The 22,893-nt window shown below is 42.1% G+C and overlaps 1 long non-coding RNA gene across 1 annotated transcript in view; it reads left to right on the top strand.

Moving 5' to 3' along the window:
• LOC145353167 (uncharacterized) overlaps positions 1–22,639 on the top strand; it is a 39,274-nt gene extending 16,635 nt beyond the window's left edge. Inside the window, exons 2-4 of the long non-coding RNA XR_013888648.1 lie at positions 8,399–8,468; positions 20,397–20,500; positions 22,580–22,639. This is a non-coding gene — a long non-coding RNA (uncharacterized LOC145353167). The remainder of the gene's footprint in view (positions 1–8,398; positions 8,469–20,396; positions 20,501–22,579) is intronic.
• Positions 22,640–22,893: the final 254 nt, after the last annotated feature.

Here is a 22,893-nt window from a genome sequence, read left to right as displayed (position 1 = left end):
GCCAGCAATGCCCACATCCCATGAATGAATAGCGGAAAAATGAAGTTCCTTTATATTGAACTGTTCTGCCCAATAGGCAGCAACAGTTCAGACTGGTAGATGATCTACCTGGAATACTATATATCCAAAGTGAAAGATATTTGGACCATTCAAGCCAGTTTCCAACCAAAATAAACTTAAATCAATATACATCAAAGGACCAATTACTATCAATACAACAAATTTGAAAAGCATAGAGACTGTGGAGAATATAAGAGTGGCAGAGTGACATGGTGGTACAGTGGTTAACATTGCTGCCTCACAGCACCGGGGACCTGGGTTCAACTCCAGCCTTGGGTCACTGTCTGTGTGAAGTTTGCACATTCTCCCCACGTCTGTGTGGGTTTGCCCCGCGTGCTCAGGTTTCCTCACACAGCCCAAAGATGTGCGGGTTAAGTTGATTGGCCATGCTAAAATGGTGTCAGGGAATCAGCAAGATAAATATGTGGGGTTACTGGAATAGAGACAGGCTGGGATTGTGAACAGTGCAAGCTCGATGGGCCAAATGGCCTCCTACGCTGTAAGGATTCTATGATTTAAAAAGTGTTCTTTTAAAGATTGACCTGTGGCACCTATTGCCTTTTGGTTATTGTTTCCTTGATGAAACCTGTATCTCCTGGCGCAGACTTGATGGTGCCTTTGGGGAAGAAAGCAGTCGTTTCTTGAGGAAGAACCAAAATGGAAACGTCTTAACAGGTCAGGAAGGCCTTGAGGATGTGGGCTATTGCTGTCATGTAACTACAGCTGCCATCAGCTAATAAGCATAGGGAAAGGAAGAAAGAAAGATGAGCATTTATAAAGCACACTTCAGGTCCTTGGGATGTCCTAAAGAATTTTATGGCCAATAGTTTGGAGTTTGTCATCATAGGAAAGCAGGAAATGCAGAAAACTGTGCTCACCAAGCTCTAACAACCAGCAATGCGATAATGTAACCATCCTGGAAATAGTGAAGGATCAAAGTTCTGGTGGAAATAAAGAGCGAGAGATATTATTGTTTGCAGTAAATCATGCTGGAAAATTAATCGGACTTAAAGTTGACAAATCCCCTGGACCATAATGCCCGCATCAGATGGTTTCAAAATAGATAGCTACAGAGACAATCACCAGGATTCTACCTCCCTGCCCACCATGGAATCAGATCGGGCAAGGGGTGGGCATGGAAATTTCCATTGACCTCTGGTGGGATTTTCCAGTCTCGGGTTGATTGAAGCCGTAAACTCCCACCCGCTCTGTGGAATTTTACAGCTCTGTCATGGTGGGGGTGGGGCCAGGGAAGTTTATTGATTTTGGCATACCGTTCATAGAGAAGGAAGCAAGAGAGTGCAGAATGTAGTGTTACAGTCATAGCTAAGATGTAGAGAAAGACCAACTTACTGCAAGATAGATCCTTTCAAATGCCTGACAGCGGGTGGGAAGAAACTGTTCTTGAATCGGTTGGTATGTGACCTCAGACTTTTGTATCTTTTTCCCGAAGGAAGAAGGCAGAAGAGAGAATGTCCGGGGTGCGTGGGGTTCTGAATTATGCTGGCTGCTTTGTCGAGGCAGCGGGAAATGAACACAGTGTCAATGGATGGGAGGCTGGTTTGCGTGATGGATTGGCCTACATTCACAACCTTTATAGTTCTTGCAGTCTTGGGCAGAGCAGGACACATACCAAGCTGTGATACAAGTAGAAAGAATGCTTTCTGGCAGGCAGGGCTGGAAAAACCACCCAGTGAACACATTGACTTTCATCTTGGTGAATTCCTTGGATTTTACACCCACCCTATGGGAAAGGAAGCAAATGTAACACCGTTATTCAGGAAAGGAGGGAATGAGAAAACAGGGAATTATAGACAGTTTAAACTATTATCCATAGTAGGTGAAATGGTCAAAACAATTAGTAGTCAAATGGTACAGGGCACTTAGAGAATCCTAGAATGATTAGGCAGAGTCAACATGGACTTACAAAAGGGAAGTGCTGTTTGATAAAGCTGTTAAAAGGTTTTGAGGTTGTAACTAGCCGGATAGATAAAGGAGAACTAGGTGAATATAATACACTTGGAGACTCAAAAAGACATTCAATAAGTTGTCACACAAGAGGCACTTACACAAAATTAGGGCTCATGGATTGAGATTAATATAGACTGAATACTGGTTAATGATCAGTAAATAAAGAGGAGCAATAAATAGGTCATAGAGTCATAGAGTTTTGCAGCAATGAAATAGGCCCTTTGGCCCATCATTTTCGACTTGGTAAGAAGTCAGGTACTGCAGGTATCAATGCTTGGGCCTCAGCTATATAGAATCTATATTCATGAATGGAGAAGTGAACTGTGAGGAGGATGTAAAGAGTCTGCAGAGGGACACAGACCTGTTAAGTAAATGAGAAAGAACATGGCAAATGAATTGGATGCTGAGATTTTCTGGCCTTGATGGGCATTGTTATGAGCAGGATGAGAAAGCTGGGAGAACCATGGGGCATGATTTTACAGCCTCCCTCATCGTGAAACCATAAAATCCTGCCCAAGGTCAACAGACCTTTCCATTGTCTGCCGCTCACCCACTCTGATTCCCTTGGTGAGCAGGATGGTAAAATTCAGTTGACTGTGAACCACTTCCCAAATTTTCCTGTTCCACCCGCTATGATGCCCGTTGAGGTCAGGGGGAAGAAAATCTGGCATGTAACATGGGGATGTGTGCAATTGTTCCCTCCAGGTGGAAGAATAGTAAGCAGGATATTTTTTAAATACACAAACAGCATAACAACTTGTATTTGTTAGCATCTTTAGTGCAATAAAACATCCCAAGTCACTTTATAGGAGTGTTATAAAGCAAAATTTGACTCAAAAAGCAATATTATTGCAGAATAGCAAAAACTTAGCCAAAAGAAGTCAGTTTTAAGGAGCATCTTAAAGGCAGATAGAGGCAGAGCGAGGTGGAGAGGGAGGAAGGAAAACCCTGCGCTTAAGGACTGAGCAACTAAAGGCACAGCTACCAACAGATGGATTGATTAAAATCAGAGTGCTCAAGAGACAAGATTTAGACGGGCGCAGAGGTCTGAGGATTGATTTGATTTGATTTTGATTTGATTTACATATATTAGTATACAGTGAAAGGTATTGCGCGCTATATAGACAAAGCATACCGTTCATAGAGAAGGAAGCAAGACAGTGCAGAATGTAGTGTTACAGTCATAGCTAAGGTGTAGAGAAAGAGCAACTCAACATAAGGTAGGTCCATTCAAACGTCTGACAGGGGCAGGGAAGAAGCTGTTCTTGAGTCAGTTGGTACTTGCCCTCAGACTTTCGTATCTTTTCCCCGACACAAGATGGAGGGAGAGAGAATGTCAGGGGTGCGTGGGGTCCTTAATTATGCTGGCTGCTTTGCTGAGGCAGCGGGAAGTGTAGAACATAATGTAAGAACATAAGAAATAGGAGCAGGAGTAGGCCATCTAGACCCTCGAGCCTGCCCCGCCATTCAATAAGATCATGGCTGATCTGACGTGGCTCAGTTCCACTTTCCTGCTTTCTCCCCATAACCCTTAATCCCCTTGCCTACCAAAAACCTATCTACCCGCGTCTTAAATATATTTAGCGAGGTAGCCTCCACCACTTCAACGGGCAGAGAATTCCAGAGATTCACCACCTTTTGAGTGAAGAAGTTTCTCCTCAACTCCATTCTAAACCACCCCCCCTTATCTTGAGGCTGTGCCCTCTAGTCCTGCTGTCCTTTCTGAGCGGGAAGAACCTCTCAACCTCTACCCTATCCATCCCCTTCATCATCTTATACGTCTCAATAAGATCCCCCCTCATCCTTCTAAACTCCAACGAGTACAAGCCCAGTCTATTCAGCCTCTCTTCATAGTTCAACCCCCTCAACTCTGGTATCAGCCTAGTAAACCTCCTCTGCACTCCCTCCAAGGCCAAAATATCCTTTCGCAAGTGCGGCGACCAAAACTGCACACAGTACTCCAGCTGCAGCCTCACCAGTGCCCTGTACAGTTGCAGCAAGACCTCCCTACTTTTATATTCAATCCCCCTTGCTATGAAGGCCAGCATCCCATTTGCCTTCCTGATCACCTGCTGCACCTGCAGGCTGGGTTTTTGTGACTCATGCACAAGGACCCCCAGGTCCCTCTGCACCGTAGCATGCTGCAGCTTTTCGCCCTTTAAATAGTAGTCCCTCCTACTATTATTCCTGCCAAAGTGGATAACCTCACACTTGCCAACATTGTATTCCATTTGCCAGGTCCTCGCCCACTCGCTTAGCCTATCCAGATCCCTCTGCAGACTTTCTACACCCTCCGCACAATTTGCTTTTCCACTCACCTTCGTGTCATCAGCAAATTTCGACACCCTACACTCAGCTCCCTCCTCCAGATCATCTATATAAATGGTAAATAGCTGAGGCCCCAGCACCGACCCCTGGGGCACTCCACTAGTCACCAAGCGCCAATCCGAATAGCACCCATTGACACCTACTCTCCGCCTCCTATTTGACAACCAATCCTCTATCCAGAGGATAGATCCATAGACAGAGTCAATGGATGGGAGGCTGGTTTACGTTCACGACCTTTATAGTTTCTTACAGTTTTGGGCAGAGCAGCAGACATACCAAGCTGTGACAGAACCAGAAAGAAAGCTTTCTATGGTGCATCTGTAAAAGTTGGTGACAGTCGTAGCTGACATGCCAAATTTCCTTAGTTTTCTGAGAAAGTGGAGGCATTGGTGGGTTTTCTTAACCATAGGGTCCAGGATAGAATGTTGCTAATGTGGACAGCTAAAAACTTGAAGCTTTCGCCCATTTCTACTTTGTCTCTGTTGATGTAGACAGGGGCATGTTCTCCTTTACACTTCCTGAAGTCGGTGACAATCTCCTCCATTTTGTTAACATTGAGGGAGAGGTTATTGTTGCCACACCAGTTCATCAGATTCTCTATCTCATTCTTTTACTCTGTCTCATCATTGTTTGAGGTCTGACCCACTACGGTGGTGTCATCAGCAAACTTGAAAACCGAGTTCGAGGGGAATGTGGCCAGACAGTCATAGTAGGGAGTTGAGATCAAAGCCTTGTTGAGGCTAATTATGGGAGAGGTGTTGTTGCCTCTTTTTACTGATTGTGTTCTGTGATTAGGAAGTTCAGGATCCAGTCACAGAGGGCTAAGCTGAGGTTCCAGCCTGGAGTTTGGAGATGAGTTTCATAGGATTAATGGTATTGAAGGCTGAGATGTAGTCAATAAGTAGGAGTCTGACATAGGAGTCTTTGTTATCTGAGTGTTCCAGGGCTGAGTGCAAGGCCAGGGAGATGGCATCTGTTCTGGGCCTGTTGCGTCAGTAGGCAAACTGTAGTGGATCCAGGCAATCCAGGAGGCTGGAATTGAGTCGTGCCATTACCAACCTTTCGAAACGTTTCATAATGAAGGATGTCAGAGCCATTGCCCGGTAGCCATTAAGGCACGCTGCTTGGCTATTTTTTGGTACTGAGTTGTCTTCTTGAAGCAAATAGGGACCTCAGATTGTGGAGGATATTATTAAGATGGAGGTGGAGTATGGTGGGAGGCAAGACCGCAGTGAGAGTTGAAAACAATGGCAAGAATTTTAAATTAAGATGTTGCTTGACTGGGAGCCAATGTTGGTCAGGGAGCAGAGGGGTAGATGGGTCAATGGAATTTGGTGTGAATTAGGACATAGGCAGCAGAGTTTTGAGTGACCTCATGTTCATAGAGGGCAAGATATGGGAAACCATCCAGGAGTACACTGAAGTAGTCAGGTCTACAATTATAGAATCCCACAGTGTAGAAGGAGGCCAATTGGCCCATCAGGTCTGCATCGACTCTCTGACAGAGGATCTCACTCAGGCCCTTTCCCATAACCCCATGTATTTACTCCACTAATCCCTCTAATTTACACATTTTGGGACACTAAGAGGCAATTTAGCATGGCCAATCAACATAACCTACACATCTGTGGGAGGAAACAGTAATACCCAGAAGAAACCCATGCAGACGTGGAGAGAATGTGCTGACAGTCACCAAGGCTGGAACTGAAAAGGTAACAAAAGTGTAATTGAAGGAACATAAGAACTTTAGAACTAGGAGCAGGAGTAGGCCATCTGGCCCCTCAAGCCTGCTCCGCCATTCGATAAGATCATGGCTGATCTTTTTGTGGACTCAGCTCCACTTACCCGCCAGCTCACCATAACCCTTAATTCCTCAAAAACTTATCTATCCTTGCCTTAAAAACATTTAATGAGGTAGCCTCAAATGCTTCACTGGGCAGGGAATTCCACAGATTCACAACCCAGTCCTAAATCTGCTCCTCCTTATTTTGAGGCCATGCCCCCTAGTTCTAGTTTCACCCGCCAGTGGAAACAACTTTCCTGCTTCTATCTTATCTATTCCCTCCATAATCTTATGTGTTTCTATAAGTTCTCCTAACTATAAGATGAAAGGTTTGAGACATGGGCAGTGTCTGTGATATTACAGAGATTTAAAATAGATGGTCCTGGTGATGGTACAAATATGTGATTGGATCAAATATGACACTAAGGATAGAAACACTCATGTTTGGCCTCAGACAGTTTTCAGGGAAAGGGATGGATTTGGTAGCTAGAGATTTGGGAGCTAGAAATATGGCACACAGAAGGATATGGGTGTCTCTTTAATAAGTCACAGAAGGTTAACATGGAGGTATAAGAAATAATTAGGGTCAACTAATATGTTATCCTTTATAACAAAGGAATTGAAATATAAGATTGAAGAAGTCTTACTGCAATTGTATATAGTACCTTGGTGAGATCACACTTGGAGTATTGTGTACAGTTTTGGTCCAGTTAGCCAAGGAAGGATATAATAGCCTTGGAAGGTATAGAATGAAGGTTCACAAGACTGATTCGTTGGTTGTGGAGATTGACCCTTGAGGAAAGATTGAGCAGATTGGGACAATATTCCCTCTACACGCATTTATATACACTGAATTTTAAATTAATTTCAAAGGACAGTACTGGCAGATGAAAAAGCTTTCGGTTCAACTCTTTCTCAGAACACCAAATGATGACGTTGTTTAATAATGTTCCAATGTGCCAGGGAGAAGTAACACTGCAATGTACATCTGTACCATCAATGCTTTCAATGTCTTCTCTTTAACTTTGACATTTGTTGGCAAATCATTTGTTGAACAGTTGAATAAAAGACTTGCACCTCTGTCATACTTTTCACAACAACCAGACAGTCAAAGTACTACACAGCCAAAGAGATAATTTTGAATGTAGTCACAGTTCTAATGTTTAAACAGAAATACACAGGAAAGACACATGGAAGGGTACTAAACTACATCTCTACACTGGTGTAGCACCACAACACTATTCGGGCAAGTAAACAAAAAATTGTCTATACTCCTGAATTCTTAATTCAGAGCCTTATATTCTAATATCTATAGCTTCCCTATATATTTTGATATTGTCACTTGGAGTCAAAATGGCTGCTCACAGTGCTTGGGAAATATCCCTTTTAAAATCTTTCTTGCTCTTGAGGTAAAATAACATAAATAATCCGATGTCAAGGACTCCATTTGAAGACAACTGGATTTAATAGTTTTTTTGTGACGATTGGAATGCTCTTTAAAGGAGAAAACAACTTAAAATAAATAAAATACAAACAAACCCCTTTTCAGATTGATGGGATGAAATTTTTCCCTGAAGACTAGAAAGATTCTATGTGAAATGGGTCATGGTAGTTTCAGCTCATTTTAATGTGGAAATGATGAGCATTGCAGAAACCTGCTGCATATTCAATAGAAGTGACACCATAGAATCCCTACAGTGTAGAAGGAGGCCATTCAGCCCACTGAGTATGCATCGACAACAGTTCCACCCAGGCTCGATCCCTGTAACCACACATATTTATCCTGTTAATCCCCCTCACACTAAGGATCAATTTAGCATGTCCAATCAACCTAATACGCACATCTTTGGACTGTGGGAGGAAACCAGAACACCTGGAGGAAACCCACGGGGATACAAGGAGAATGTGAAAATTCCACACAGTCACTCAAGGCCAGAATTGAACTAGGGCTCCTAATGCTGTGGGACAGCAGTGCTAACAATATGTTGGCAATCTCACAAAATGGCTGGTGTGGAAAATGGAAAAAAAATTCCAAGTGTGCATTAGTAAACGCTCCTCCATGATCAAGGCTGTGACCATTGGGAGGGCAGAATGGAAATGCTTTTATTCTGCACCTAATAATACTCCACTTAATCTGGTTTTCCTGATGCTGGCATTAGGTGTCAAGAGTCCTGCAGCGTTAACAATTACAACATTTATGTTCTGAAGAAGAGTCATGTTGGTCTCAAAATGGTAACACTATTTCTCTCTCCACAGATGCTGCCAGACCTGTTGAGATATTCCAACACTTCCTGTTTGTTTGCATCAATATAGCATCTTTAACATTGTGAGAAAAGTTCCAACGCACTTCATAGCAGCATTATCAAATGTTTAACACCAGGTTTGACAAAAGGACAGGAGACCAGAGGCTTGTTTAAAGATATAATTTGTTTTAACAAGCAAATTATATAGGAGAAGAGGATAATAGAATGGTCAAGAGGTTAGGGAAGGGAATTCCAGAGATTAGGTCCTAGACTGCTGAAGGCGCAGCCACCAATGCTGCAGTAAGATATTGCTCATTTAAGTTTTTATTTTGGCCTATTTCAATTTTCCTTTCAGAGCAAATGTCTATTGTAATAGTGCCAGTTGCAGGAACAGGAATGAAAGGTTCGACATATAGATAATGGACAGGTAGTTCTCAGTGCTAATATGGAGATGTCTGAGCTGGTAAAATATCACGTGTGCTCCAAAACAAGCTGGTACATAACCACCATAAATTCTACTCAGTGTGACGACAATAATCTCTACCTTAATGTCAGTAAAATGAAGGAGATAGTCATCGAGTTCAGGAAGCATAGTGGAGGACATGCCCCTGTCTACTTCAATGGAGATTAAGTGGAAATGTTGAGAGTTTCAAGTTTTTAGGTGTCCAGATCACCAAGAACCTGTCCTGGTCCCCCCACGCTGTTGCTATAGTTAAGAAAGTCCACCAACACTCTACTTTCTCAAAAGGCTAAGGAAATTCGACATGTCCACCACGACTCTCACCAATTTTTACAGATGCATCATAGAAAGCATCCTTTCCAGATGTATCACAGTTTGGTGTGGCTCCTGCTTTGACCAAGACCGCAAGAAACTACAAAGGGTTGTGACCGTAGTCGTCCATCACGCAAACCAGCCTCCCATCCATTGACTCTGTCTACACTTCTTGCTGCCTCAGAAAAGCAGTCATCATATTCAAGAGCCCCACTCATCCTCAACATACTCTCTTCCACATTCTTCCCTTGGGAAAAAGATACAGAAGTCTGAGGTCACGTACCGACTGACTCAAGAACAGCTTCTTCCCAGCTGCCGTCAGACTTTTGAATGGACCTACCTTACATTAAGTTGTTCTTCCTCGACACCCTAGCTATGACTATAACACTACATTCTGTAGTCTCTCCTTTCCTTCTTCCCTGTGTATTCAATGAATGGTTTGCTTTGTATAGTGCACAACAAACAATACTTTTTCTGTATACCAATACAAGTGATAATAATAGATCAAATCAAATCAAAACATACTAGTCGGCATTTGGGCCCATGGGATTCTCCTTGAAGCAGCTCACTGAGTCTCCTGTAGGAGTTGCCAGTAATGGACTGAGACGGGATGCAAAATGACTTATCTCTGTGGGTTTGAAAAGTAACAAGGTGCAGAAAATAATATCAGCAATGAATAGAACATTTGTGAAATAACTTTTCTGAGCCACTTTTCTTAAATGAAAGTACTCCTCCTATATTTTCTCTTCTCTTTTGTTAAAAATAAAATCTCAGGTAAATTAGCCTGTCTTCTTCTGAATTGCTGATATTTCCAGCAGTCGCTTTCCCAGCACAAGAGATTCAGCTGATGTTTCCCAGAGGGTTACTGACTGTTCCATTTCTGCACCTGTCGGATTTTGCTGTGCACCTCATTAAAACAATGAGCTCGATGCAAAGCATCGAACAGCAGAATAGTTACTATTCAAGCAGAAATTGGAACAACATCAAACTGGAGTTTTAGATTCAAATTAACATTCAACGGTGCATTCTTTTCTGGGGAATAAAAAGCGGAATTTGATCATCCCATTGACTGTCCCTAATTACAAGTTCTGTGTAGCCTTATGGGATCACGCAGGCTTTTAGAATATTAAGGCGCACTGTAAATTGAGAAAGGGTTTACTTTAAACTGTGTCTCCACAAATGCATTATTAGTCAGCTTTTCCTTGGTGTCATTATTTGCCTCATTAGTATCTGGTTTTATTTATAAATGGCTTGTGATTTTATTCAGCCTGTTTGCTGCGGGATTGTACAGAAAGAATTTTATGAAACTGCCAAGTAATGTGAGACATCTCTTAGTGTGACAGATTTCCAAAATAAAATTGCAACTTCTTTGCTGTCAATTTGTAGTTTGACAACATTAAAATTGTCTCACTCTTGTCAAAGGCTAAAAATATCAATAAATATTTCGATATAACTGACTGTTTAGAGGCTCTATACATGGAGTGTTTTTTTGAAATTTTTTTTCCAGGTATCTCCTGAAGGAATTGCCTCACACGGGTGCATTGTTCTGCAATTATTGAAGTACCCCCTTTAGTTTATCTGAAGAATCAGTCTTCATGTGTGAGTCTCGATGATAAATTATGTCAGGCTAATTCAACACAAATGTCTTTACAACTCTGTTCAGTGCTGATTACTGAAAAGCCCATCTGGTTCACTCCAATGTGGTTGACTCTCAACTGCTTTCCAAGGGCAACTAGGGATGGGCAATAAATGTTGGCTAGCCAGTGACACTCATGTCCCATGAATGAATTTAAAAAACCACACACATTCTCAGCCCAAGTCCAGTTATGTACTGTCACGTAGCACGAGCTTTCGGAACGCTGTCCCTTCATCAGGTGAGGAAGGGGCAGCGCTCCGAAAGCTCGAGCTACCAGATAAACCTGTTGGACTTTAACCTGGTGTTGTGAGACTTCTTACTGTGCCTACCCCAACCCAATGCCGACATCTCCACATCAATCCTCTTTCAGACAGTGTTTCCTAGATCATAATCGCTTGCTGCGCAGAATAGATTTTTCTTGTGTCAACTTTGGTTCTTTTGTCAATCACCTTAAATCTGTGCCCCCTTGGTTAAGTCTGCCCCAGTGGAAGTGTTTGGCACAATGTGCAGTGCATTCCTCAACCACACCATGGGACAGTTAGTGGCATTTTGGTAAAATCACTGAACCAACGGCCCAGGATAATCCGCTGGGGAGTTGGGTTCAAATTCTACCTTGGCAGCCGGACAAACTTAATTTAATTAATAAATCTGTAATTGAAAGCTAGTCTCAGGAATACTAATCATGAAACTATCATCAATTGCTGTAAAACCCATCTGGTTCACTAATGTCCTTTATGGAAGGAAGTCTGCTGTCCTTACCTGGTCTATCCTACGTGTGACTCCAAACTCACAGCAATGTGGTTGTCTCTTAACTGCCCTCTGTCCAAGGACTATAAGGGAGAGATGACAAATGCTGGCCTTGCTGGTGATGCCCACATCCTATGAAAGAATAAGTTAAAAAAATGTGAGGGCCTACCCACTATTTATTCATCCTTTTGTCTTACTTTGTATCTCCTTAGATTTCTGTCCTGTCTGATTCACTTGACCTACAGTGGGCCCTGTACCAATCCTACGTATGGGGTTGTCTGATGAAGGGTTTGCACGAAAGTGACCCATGGTTTCCCACCAGTTACCTGTCTCCCATAGCGGGTTTGTTTCTCAGCAGGATTTAGTTAGTACCTTAACCTTGACCCAGACGGCCAACACTAAGTGAAATCGAGAGTGAAAAACCCAAGTTGCTAGATGCTTGTCAGATTTCTGAACCAGTAAAATTCATCATTTGAGGATAAGAGGAAAACCTTTTAGAGCTGAGGTGAGGAGAAATTTCTTCACCCAGAGAATGGTGACTGTGTGGAATTCACCACCTCAGAAAGTAGTTGAGGCCAAAAACGTTGAGTGATACCAAGAAGAAATTAGATACACCTTTTGGGGCTAAAGGGATCAAGGGATATCGGGGGAAGGCGGATCAGGGTATTGAATTTGATGATCAGCCATGATCAGCATGAATGGTGCAGCAGGCGTGATGGGCCGAATGGCTTTCTCCTGCTTCTATTAACTATGTTTCTAGGATCAGGAGAAGTGTTATGCTTATTAGGTATTGGTTTGATGTTATCATCTGGTAAGCCATGATGGTTTAATTTTCCTAAGTGCAGTGGAACAAGCAGTGAATCTTTCCATCTCTGAAAGAAGTTTTTCTTAATCATAGCTGACTTTTTCAAGACAAGCAGTAATAATCACATTCCAGGATTTTTGCTGATTAAGATGACTGGCTCTCATAGTCCTTTCATCCTTCTCTGGTTTTCTATGTGTTTCCTTCTTTTGTAAACTGAAAAGCAGGTATGGAAATAATAAAGAGGTAAAAATCATCTTTATGGTTATTTAAGAACATGAAAAATGTAGTGGACCATTTAAGCCATTTTGCTTCTTCTGTCAATTTTTTTTGATATCTTACATTTGGCCCAAGATTGAACTTGTGATCTGACATAAAAAAAACAATTTCACCACCAAAACTTTGTAAATTATTCTCTATTGTGGTTTTGCTAAACAACTGTAGGAAGAATGGGGTTCGATTCCCATCTTGGGTCACTGTCTGTGTGGAACTTGCCCATTCTCCCCCTGTCTGCGTGGGTTTCCTCCGGGTGCTCCGGTTTCCTCCCACAGAACAAAGATGTATGGCTTAGGTGGATTGGCCATGCAAAATTTCCCCTTAGTGAGAGTGGGACTAGCTAGGGTAAACATATGGGGTTGTGGGGATGTGGTCTGGGTGGGACTGTGGTCGGTGCAGGCTTGATGGGCTGAATGGCCTCATTCTGCACTGTAGGATTCTATATCATAAGCATAAAACATTCTGACACGATTCAATGGCAATGGAAAGCTCCTTCCTTATTACAATTTAAGTCGGAGAATCTTTTGGCTCAGTAGTAGAAATCTCACCTCCAAGTCAGAAGGTGTTGGAATTGAATCCCACTCGCTCTAGACAGTCCGCCTGAGTGGAGATCAGAGCTATGGTTCCAAATCCTGACATCCAGTGAGATACTTGCAACCAATGGGGATAGAGTGTTATGTTTTCTGGTCATTCACGTCCCACTGCTGCTGCATGTGAGGACGGAGGATTTGGCGCTTAGCCAAATCTCCGTTCACTGCAGTGAGACCGGAGAATCCCACTGGTGTGAACGGCCGGAAAATTCCACCCATTTTAAGTGATGGCGGCGAATTTCCAAAGTTTAAAAACTTTTCCTTGGATATCTGACTGATGTGGGCCTTTGTTTAAATTTCCCTGGAGAAGTGTTGGAGATTCTGCATGTGTACATCTCGAATGTCTGTAAATGATGAACCTGTGACAGCCCATCAGCCAGATACAAAAAACAAATTGCCCTTTCTGCTCGGCAATCATTCCATTTGAAACACCACTCAACAGGGACACCAATCAACACTGCCATGAACAAACTGGTTACCCATAAAATGAATAAAAATGGTTTAAAGTTTAGCTTGACTGGTTTTAGAAAACTATATCCAATGATTGGGCAGGCCTTTCATCATTTTGTGTATCCTGTGGAAAGCAGCACTTTATCCGAGGGCTTACACACAATGACATTTTAAAGAAGGTTGCTTAGTAATGCCGTTTTCTCAGGCATGGAGTTGCCAGGCACAGTACTCTGGACTGTTTTATCTCAATGACACTTCTGAAGGTAATCTTATCTCGAGTACATTGAGGTAGCTTATTCTTAGGAGGGTCAACAAAGGGGCTGGATGTGTCAAATGGAATCAAGATTAGAGAGGCTGGAGGAGTTGTCTATTGTCCACAGCTCGTGCTCCTAAACATGGGATTAAAGAGGAAACAACCACCAGGCTGAGCCGACCCATTCATGTAGAGCTTGTCCCAAAAATCTGACGGGGGCGTTTTTCTATTCAACCGCTCCACTGACATCATCAGCCACACAAAGAGGCTTCAGGAGGTTAATTAAAACCAGGTAATGGAGGGAATCAAGTAGAAGCACTTCAGAATGCCAGCGCGGCTCCAGCGAAAGTGAAAGGCATATGGTAGGAAGAGCAGCCTCCCCGCTGCAGACTCTCTTCTCACTTTCAAAGGCTGATTGACACTTGCTCGCTTTCTTTTGAGATGGGAGAAATTAGACAGCACTTTCTCCTTAAGTATAGTGGCTTAAGGGACCGTGTGGAAAAAGGTATCTGACAAAGCATTTTTTTTGATTTGGTGGTGGTAGAGAAAAGAAAACAAACATATTTGTCCCAATGTTGTCAGTCAGACCTGGGCCAGAGGGTTTATTTCAACACAATGTGCATCTTTTGGTTCTGCATTCATGAACAAAGGAATACAAGTTTGTCACTTTGTCAATGCCTCTCTGCAACAGATTAGTTAATAATATATTATTATTAGTGCATTTCTTTCAAATTATATTTATTGCATTGTTCAACTGTTTTAATTTAAATCCCCAAATACTGGAGTCTGATGGAATATGTTGTGGGCAGCATGATGGCACAACGGTTAGTGCTGCTGCCTCGCAGTGCTAGGGATCCAGGATCGATACGCGGCTTGGGTCACTGCCCGTGCAGAGTCTGCATGTTCTCCCCGTGTCAGCATGGGTTTCGTCCAGTGCTCTGTTTTTTTCCACACAGTCTGAAAGGTGTGCTGGTTAGGTGCATTGGCCATGCTAAATTCTCCCTCTGGGTACCCAAACAGAGACTAGAGTGTGTCGACTAGGGGATTTTCACAGTAACTTAATTGTGGTGTTAATGTAAGCCTACTTGTGACACTAATAAATAAACATGACAGTGGAGGGGAGCTGACTTAATATTCACAAATGAATCTGAAATCTTCCCCACTTTTCCCCTCATGTTATAGCTGTTTCTCTAAGATTGCAATTTAAGCTCCCCTTACAGAAGGGTAGTAGTGGTTAGGCAATTTGATATGCATCCTGTATGAACTTCATTCACCTGATTTGATTTGACTTATTATTGTCACATATATTAGTATACAGTGAAAAGTATTGTTTCTTGCGCACTGCACAGACAAAGCATACTATTCATAGAGAAGGAAAGGAGAGGGTGGCGAATGTAGTGTTACAGTTATCGCTAGGGTATAGAGAAAGATCAACTTAAAGTGAGGTAGGTCCATTCAAAAGTCTGACGGCAGCAGGGAAGACCAGTCAATGAGAAGGGAAATAGGACAATGTGTAATGGGTGTCCAATTCACTAGTGCCTGTTTTCCGTTGCTGTAACTTAACTTCACTCCAAACTGGATCTCCACTGGTGATTTCACTGCTTGAAATAAAATACTCACTCATGTTATAATTCTTTCAAATGGAATTGAGGGATATCATCAGATCAGTCATAGTCTCATTCAATGGTGGAGCAGACTCGATGGGCTGAATGCCTTACTTCTGCTCTTATGTCTTACAGTCCTTTTATACACAAGGTGGCACATCATTGTCAATCAAACACAACAAACATGAACTGATGCAAAAAGAAGATATTATTGAACAATGGATAGTTAGACTTGTCAAAGTGCTAGTTAGAATTTCAGTGCATTATATTTTCCCATCCCTCAGTTCTTTCAGACTTTGTTTTCCTACGTGTACACATGCATGTTACACCCATGTTGACCTTATATTGCCTCTGATGTACCTCAAGTTTCCATCATTGAACCAGCTTTCCCCACCCCCTACCACCGTCGCCTGCCACAACACTACCCACCCACACCCCTCCCCCAACTTAATCATGAAATCTTACCAAAAGTATCAGACATGTAGAGTGATTTTACTGTATGGAAACAGGCCCTTTGGCCCAATTTGTCCATGTCACCCAGTTTTTACCATTAAGCTAATCCCAATTGCCCACATTTGACCCCTATCCCTCTATACCAATCTTACCCATGTAACTGTCTAAAAGACAAAATTAAACCCGCCTCTACTACTATCTCTGGTAACTTGTTCCAGACACTCACAACCCTCTGTGTGAAAAGAAATTGCCCCTCTGGACCCTTCTATATCTCATGTACTGAAGTAACCTCCAGCTTTATCACTTCACCAGTGTCATCCAATCCTGTGACTGTAGTGAAACTCTCCAGTGCCCTCACTGATAAAATCTGGATAACGCTCATGATTTCTTCAGCTTAATATTGTCAAAACCAAAGCCATCCTCTTTAGCCCCTGTGATCACTGATTTCAAACACCTGCCCTATGGTTCTTTAGCTAATTTTGGCTTGGGCTCAATAATTTATATATGGGAAGGTCACGGCCTTGTCACCCATTTTATTTTACATTCTAACCTGTCTTTAGACACCTGCTGGTGGAGGTGGGGTGGTATAATTTCATCACCTCCCCCCCCAGCTCCCCACCACCAACCCCAACATCTTTCCAATCTTTCCACGTTTATGCCCTCCCTTCCTTGGTTATCTCTTCCAGCAATGGTTTTGCACCCACTACTCCTGCTACTATTTCGATGCCTCTATCAGTTTCCGTTCCTTCAGTGCTATCCCCCCCCCCCGTCTCCTAAAAGTATCTCCCTAAATTGACCCGCCTTGATCCTCCTTCTCCCGAAAATCCTCCCCACGTGGCCACATGTGTCATCATAGAATCCCTACAGAGTAGAAGGTGCTCATTCGGCCCATCGAGCCTGCACCAAATATAATCCCATTTAGAAACTATCCTTGTAACTCGACTTATTTACTCTGTTAATCCCCTCTGATGCTAAAGGGCAACTTAGTATGGCCTAACCTGCACTTCTTTGGAGTGTGGGAGGAAACTGGAACACTCAGAAGAAACCCACGCAGACACAGGGAGAATGTGAAAACTCCACACAGACAGTCACCTGAGACTGGAATTGAACCGTGTCCCTGGTGCTGTGAGGCAGCAGTGCTACCACTGTGCAACCGTGCCCCCCTTTTGCTCCCCTAATTTCCATTTTCCCTTTCACACGAGAGCTCCTCATCAACTCCTTTTATAAATTTCTTTGAAATGTCTTTCCAAACATGATGAACAGTATGATTATATAATTGTTGTTAAAAATGATTCCTGTCTTTCTCATTCTGATAGGGCTGCTTAAATACATGAATACCTGATTAATTAAAACAGTAAATTGTTTTCTTTTCTCTTTCTGGTCTTTATTATTTGCTATTTCTTTCAATGTTGCAAAAGTTTTCTTTTCCTCCAATCCCCATATTAGCATTTATTTTATTTTAATTCAGGATACTTGTGTAACATATTTGTTTATTTGCATTTACTTTTGTGTACATGTGTATGTAAACGTATATAGCAATATCCATGCACGTACCTTTATGTAGATGAATCTATGTATGTATGTAGGGTGACATGGTGACACAATGGTTAGCACTTCTTCTTCAAGGTGCCAGGGACCTGGTTTCGATTCCTGGCTTGGGTCACTGTCTGCAGAGGCTGCATGTTCTCCCCATGTCTGCATGGTTTCCTCCGGGTGCTCAGGTTTTCTCCCACAGTCTGAAAGATATGCTGGTTAGGTGCATTGGCTATGCTAAATTCTCCCTCAGTGTACTTGAACAGATGCCGGAGTGTGGCAACTATCACATTTTCACAGTAACTTCATTGCAATGCCTAATTGTGACACTAATAAATAAACTTTAATGTTATTTGTATACAGGTTTATGTGTGCATATGTACAAAAATGAGTATAAATATCTGTGTGTGTGTAAAGTTTATTTATTAGTGTCACAAGTAGGTTTACATTAACACTGCAACAAAGTTACTGCGAAAATCACCTAGTAGCCACTCCTGTTTGGGTACATTGAGGGAGAATTTAGCATGGCCAATGCACTTAACCAGCATGTCTTTCAGACTGTGAGGGGAAACTGGAGCACCCAAAGGAAACCCATGCAGACACAGGGAGAACATGTAGACTCCATACAGCTAGTGACCCAAGCTGGGAATTGAACGTGGGTCCCTGGCACTGTGAGGCAGCAGTGCTAACCACTGTGCCACTGTGCCGCTCTGGAATGTGCATGCCTGTTTATCTATGTGTATTCGGATGTAAGTGTGTACCTATAAGGATGTGTTTAGTTGTTTGAATTACAAATGTTTGCTGGTGTATTCTTTATTTTAAAATCCATAGTTTAATTAGGTGCCTCACTTAGTCTTCAGGAATGCTGTCCATGGTACTGACAAAACTTCATCGAAGCATATAAAATTCCAAAAAGGCTTGATAAGCCTTGAAAAGACACTGAGAGATTGTTCCTTCTGGCTGGGAAGTTGACAACCTGGGCACAGCCTCAGCATGGAACGTCACGGAGTTAGGCCTGAAATGAGGAAAAATTTCTTCACTTTGGAATTGTCTACTCCAGAGAGTTGTGTTTGCTCCATAGTAGGGTACATTCAAGAACAGAATCTTAAATTTATGGTTGCTTAGGGAATTAAGGGATATGTGGGGTGGGCAGGAAAGTTAAGTTGAATTAAGTCATGCTCTTCCTGAATCTCGGAGCAGGCTCAAGAAGTCAAATGGTCCTTCTAGTTTCTATGTGCTTATATTCAGGTACAGAACAGGCAAGTTTAAAGTATGATAGTGTAGTTTCTACAATAGATGTCAGTACTCTGATTTAAGGTTAGAATTATGATTTGGAATTCTACCTAATTTAAAATATGACCATTTAAAAATGACCCCATCCTTTATTTATCTCACAGATAAAATTATATCCTCATTAAGAATTTGTGAGATAAATGTAACATATGGAGGATCTTCTGAAGCCACTTATTAGGTAATACACCATCAATGTCATGCCATTTTTGTGACTGAAGGTCTTTCCTTGTTTATAACATCTGAAAATTGCAATACTTTGGAAATCTGCTACATTGCATTATTTGTAATCTCTGAACAGTGATCCATGGATAATGGGTTGTAATCCTTTATCATAAGACAATGGGTGAAATCTGGCCAAAAAAATAGTAGAGCGTTGGTTGTGGTGAGAAAACTGTGTTTCTCTCCAGGTCTTACCGCAGTCTCTCACAGAAAGATAGCTGGATGTGTTTCACACCATCATGCAGGGGGCAAGGCCTCAACATGCTGGCAAAGCCTGGTTGCACTGAGATCAAGAGGCAATATTTAAAGGGTGTCCTGATTAAAGCAAGAAGTAACCTTCCCCTCCACCTGATCACAGAGGTCTCAGGAGCTCCCGAACGCCACCATCCCCAGTTGTGATCAGTGCTGGCATTTACCCTCACATTCCATGACTGGAGTTGCCATTCTTCCCCTCTCACAGTTCACGGAACCATAGAATCTCTACAGTGTAGAAGGAGGCCATTTAGCCCATTGAGTCTACACCGACAACAATCCCACCCCAGGCTCTATCCCTGTAACCCTATGTATTTACCCTGCTAATTCCCCCGACACTGAGCGGCAATTTAACATGGCCAATTAACCTAACCCACACATCTTTGGAGCTATATGTAAATGTAGTTTAATGTATATAAATCAGGTTCACACCTATTATGAATGTGAACGTGATTGCGTCGCTGGCGGAAGATGGCAAAAACTGAAAGTCATGAGCTTGCCGACAAAGTTCACAACTTCCAGGTATTGCTGGGCCTTGCTGGCACTCCCACGAATGGCGAATGCAGGTTCAAGATCACCCCCAATGAAACAGAATATTGTCTATTTGTTCCTCTCTGAGAGTTTTGTTCCATTCTGAGCTACGGCTCTTGGCTATCTTCACCGTATCACAGAATGATTACAGCACAGAAGGGGACCGCTTGGCCCATCATATCAGTACTGGTTCTCCAAAGGAACAATTCACCCAGTGCCACTCTCTGTGGCCCTCCATCAATAACTGCTGTGAAATGATCATTAGGAGGGTTCAGAAAATTATGTTTCTGAATGGATCTATATTCTGATCTAAAGAAAGTGGCTGGCTGGAGCTCCGAGAATACTTTATTGAACTGGTATGTCTGAATAATATGCCTTGACCAATTATTACCAAACTTGAATCTATAATGCAATTAAAAGTACAATTTAAACAGAAAATTTGAAATTGAATGTGATCATAAAAAAGCTAATTACATTGTGCTACAAGATTGAACTTACAACTTAAGCAATGAAAAGTGGTAAGAAATGATATAAAGGGGTATGTATATTTATATATATGCATTTATTTCTCAGGCTATTTTGCTTGTGTCATCCTGTTAGATTGTCCTCATGGGTTATTTGTTCCTCTACCTAACTACTACTGCTGCCTGAAGTCCAGGAACAATACATGAAAGCTACAGTGTCAGTGATGGAGAGAACCAAAGGTCAGAAGTAAGAACTCTTTGACCTTTTGCAGATGACCCTTTCTCTGTTTAGGAGCGGTGGCTTGCAACACGTTGGGACTTTTATTGGCGATTTAAGAAGAGAACACAAATTGTGATCCCTTACATCCCGTCACTGTCACTTTTTAAAACAGCCCTCTAGTTACCAGCTGGAAAAGATATATGTGAAAGCGTTGTGTGGTATCCAACATGGCTTAACAGTGCTGAAACAAATTGGATTAGTTTAAGTTCTGTGATAATCTAAAGGTTGACTAGCTGAACGATTGGCTTCCTGGTTCGACAGTATAGAAACAAGTACTCTTCTGGACATATACGTAGGATTTTAATTTGAATCCCTTTAGACGTGGATTTTTAAAAAATAAATGAACATGTACATTTTTTACCTTAATCTTCTTTCAAATAATAATGGGGAATATTTATAATGTACAAAAGGGGAAACAACAGTCCAGATGGTAGGAGAAAGGAATAAGAGGTGAAACATTCAACACGGAGGAATGAAAAATAATCTAAAAATTATTTTTATGAGGTTCAAGTGAAAGGGATGAAGGCTGCCATGTCCTATTTCTCGAATGGGAAGGAATGGATATTTGGACGGAAGCAGCAGCCTATTATGTTTCTGCTGTGGGGAAGTTTTTGACTGCAAGCAATTAAGTATTCCAATGATATTTGCGCTTCTTTATTCGTTCTTTGGGATATGGTCAAAGTACGGATGACACAGTGGCACAGTGGTAACCACTGCTGCCTGACAGTGCCAGGGACTGTGGTCTCAGCCTCAGGTGACTGTCTGTGTGGAGTTTGTACATTCTCCCCATGTCAGCGTGGGTTTCCTCCAGGTGTTCCAGTTTTCTCCTACAATCCTAAGATGTGCAGTTTAGGTGGATTGGCCATGCTAAATTGCCCCTGAGTGTCAGGGCGCTTAGCAGAGTAAATACGTGAGGTGATGGGGATAGGAACTAGATGTGATTGCTGTCCGTGTGAGCTTGATGGGCTGAGTGGCCTCCTTCTGCACTGTTAGGATTCTATGAAAATTGGTCAGCAGTATTTATTGGTAGTTCCTTGTTGCCTCGAGGGCATTAAATCTTACCACATCTAAACAACTCAAGATTGTCAGGATATTTCTTTGCCGGGGAACTGCTGCTTTTATGATCAATGGATGTATCAAATAAGAATGATCATAAATGAACAGCAACAAAGTAGCAGAAAGCACTTGAAAGAATTACAGGTATTGAGGAGGATGTTTTAAAGTTTAAAGTTTATTAGTGTCACACATAGGCTTACATTAACACTGCAATGGAGTTACTGTGAAAACCCCCGAGTCACCACACTCTGGCACCTGCTCAGGTATATTGAGGGAGAATTTAGCATGGCCAACACACCTAACCAGCACACCTTTGGGACTGTGGGAGGAAACTGGAGCATTCAGAGGAAACACAGGCTGACAGAACGTGCAGACTCCACACAGACAGTGTGGAGAATCGAAGCCAGGTCCCTGCGCTGTGAGGTAGCAATGCTAACTACTGTGCCAGCATACTGCCTTATGGCCTGGATGGGACTAGCAGTCATACTCTTACAAGGTGCCACTTGCGACTTAGATCAACATAAAGCAGGACAGGGTGTGCAAGGTGGCCACACAGTTATGTTGCATTCCAGGCCTTTAATGTTAAGAGAAAGGTTGAATTCAGTTTAAAATTAAGGATACAAATAATGCAACTGATTACATAATGCATAAATTGGAAGTAGATTATGTTAGAAGACATTCTAATTGATGACAATAATATGAACAGTAAAGTCTTTAGAAATTGAAGAACTTGTTATCAAAGCACTTTTGCTCGAATTATAGTTTGTTTGAATTCTTTCGGTGCCCAATAGTTCCTAATGCTGACCACAGACTATGGTGCAATATTAGGATTATTTCTGGCCATATAACTTTTATTTATAAAAAATGTCTGCATGCATTGTCACCTTGTGTTGCACAGGAAACAATGTGATAGCTAGAAGACAATGAAAAATGTTTAAATTTTTTTTGACAAATGCAAATTTATTTAATTCACAATTGAATAGGGTAATACAAAGAATAAGAAGATTGCAGCAGCACTTAAGCTCACTGCCATCCAGCTCAGGTTACTTTGTTCGATTGGTACGTAAAACATCAGTTTAACTATACGTTTTCTCCACCATCAGCACAGCATGTACGGCAGTGTGTACTAACTGCAGGATTTACTGCAACAACTTGCTGAGGTTTCTTCAATTGTACCTCCTAAATCCGCAACTTCCACCACTTAGACGGGCAAATGATGGGGACATCATGTCTTGCCTTGGACATACATGGGCATTCCCTCACATCATTGGATCAAAGTCTCTGACAGCATTCCTGC

Source organism: Carcharhinus amblyrhynchos, chromosome 15, assembly GCF_965287045.1.
Source record: "Carcharhinus amblyrhynchos chromosome 15, sCarAmb.v2.hapA, whole genome shotgun sequence".
Taxonomy (NCBI): domain Eukaryota; kingdom Metazoa; phylum Chordata; class Chondrichthyes; order Carcharhiniformes; family Carcharhinidae; genus Carcharhinus; species Carcharhinus amblyrhynchos.
This window is presented reverse-complemented; position numbering and strand designations above follow the sequence as displayed.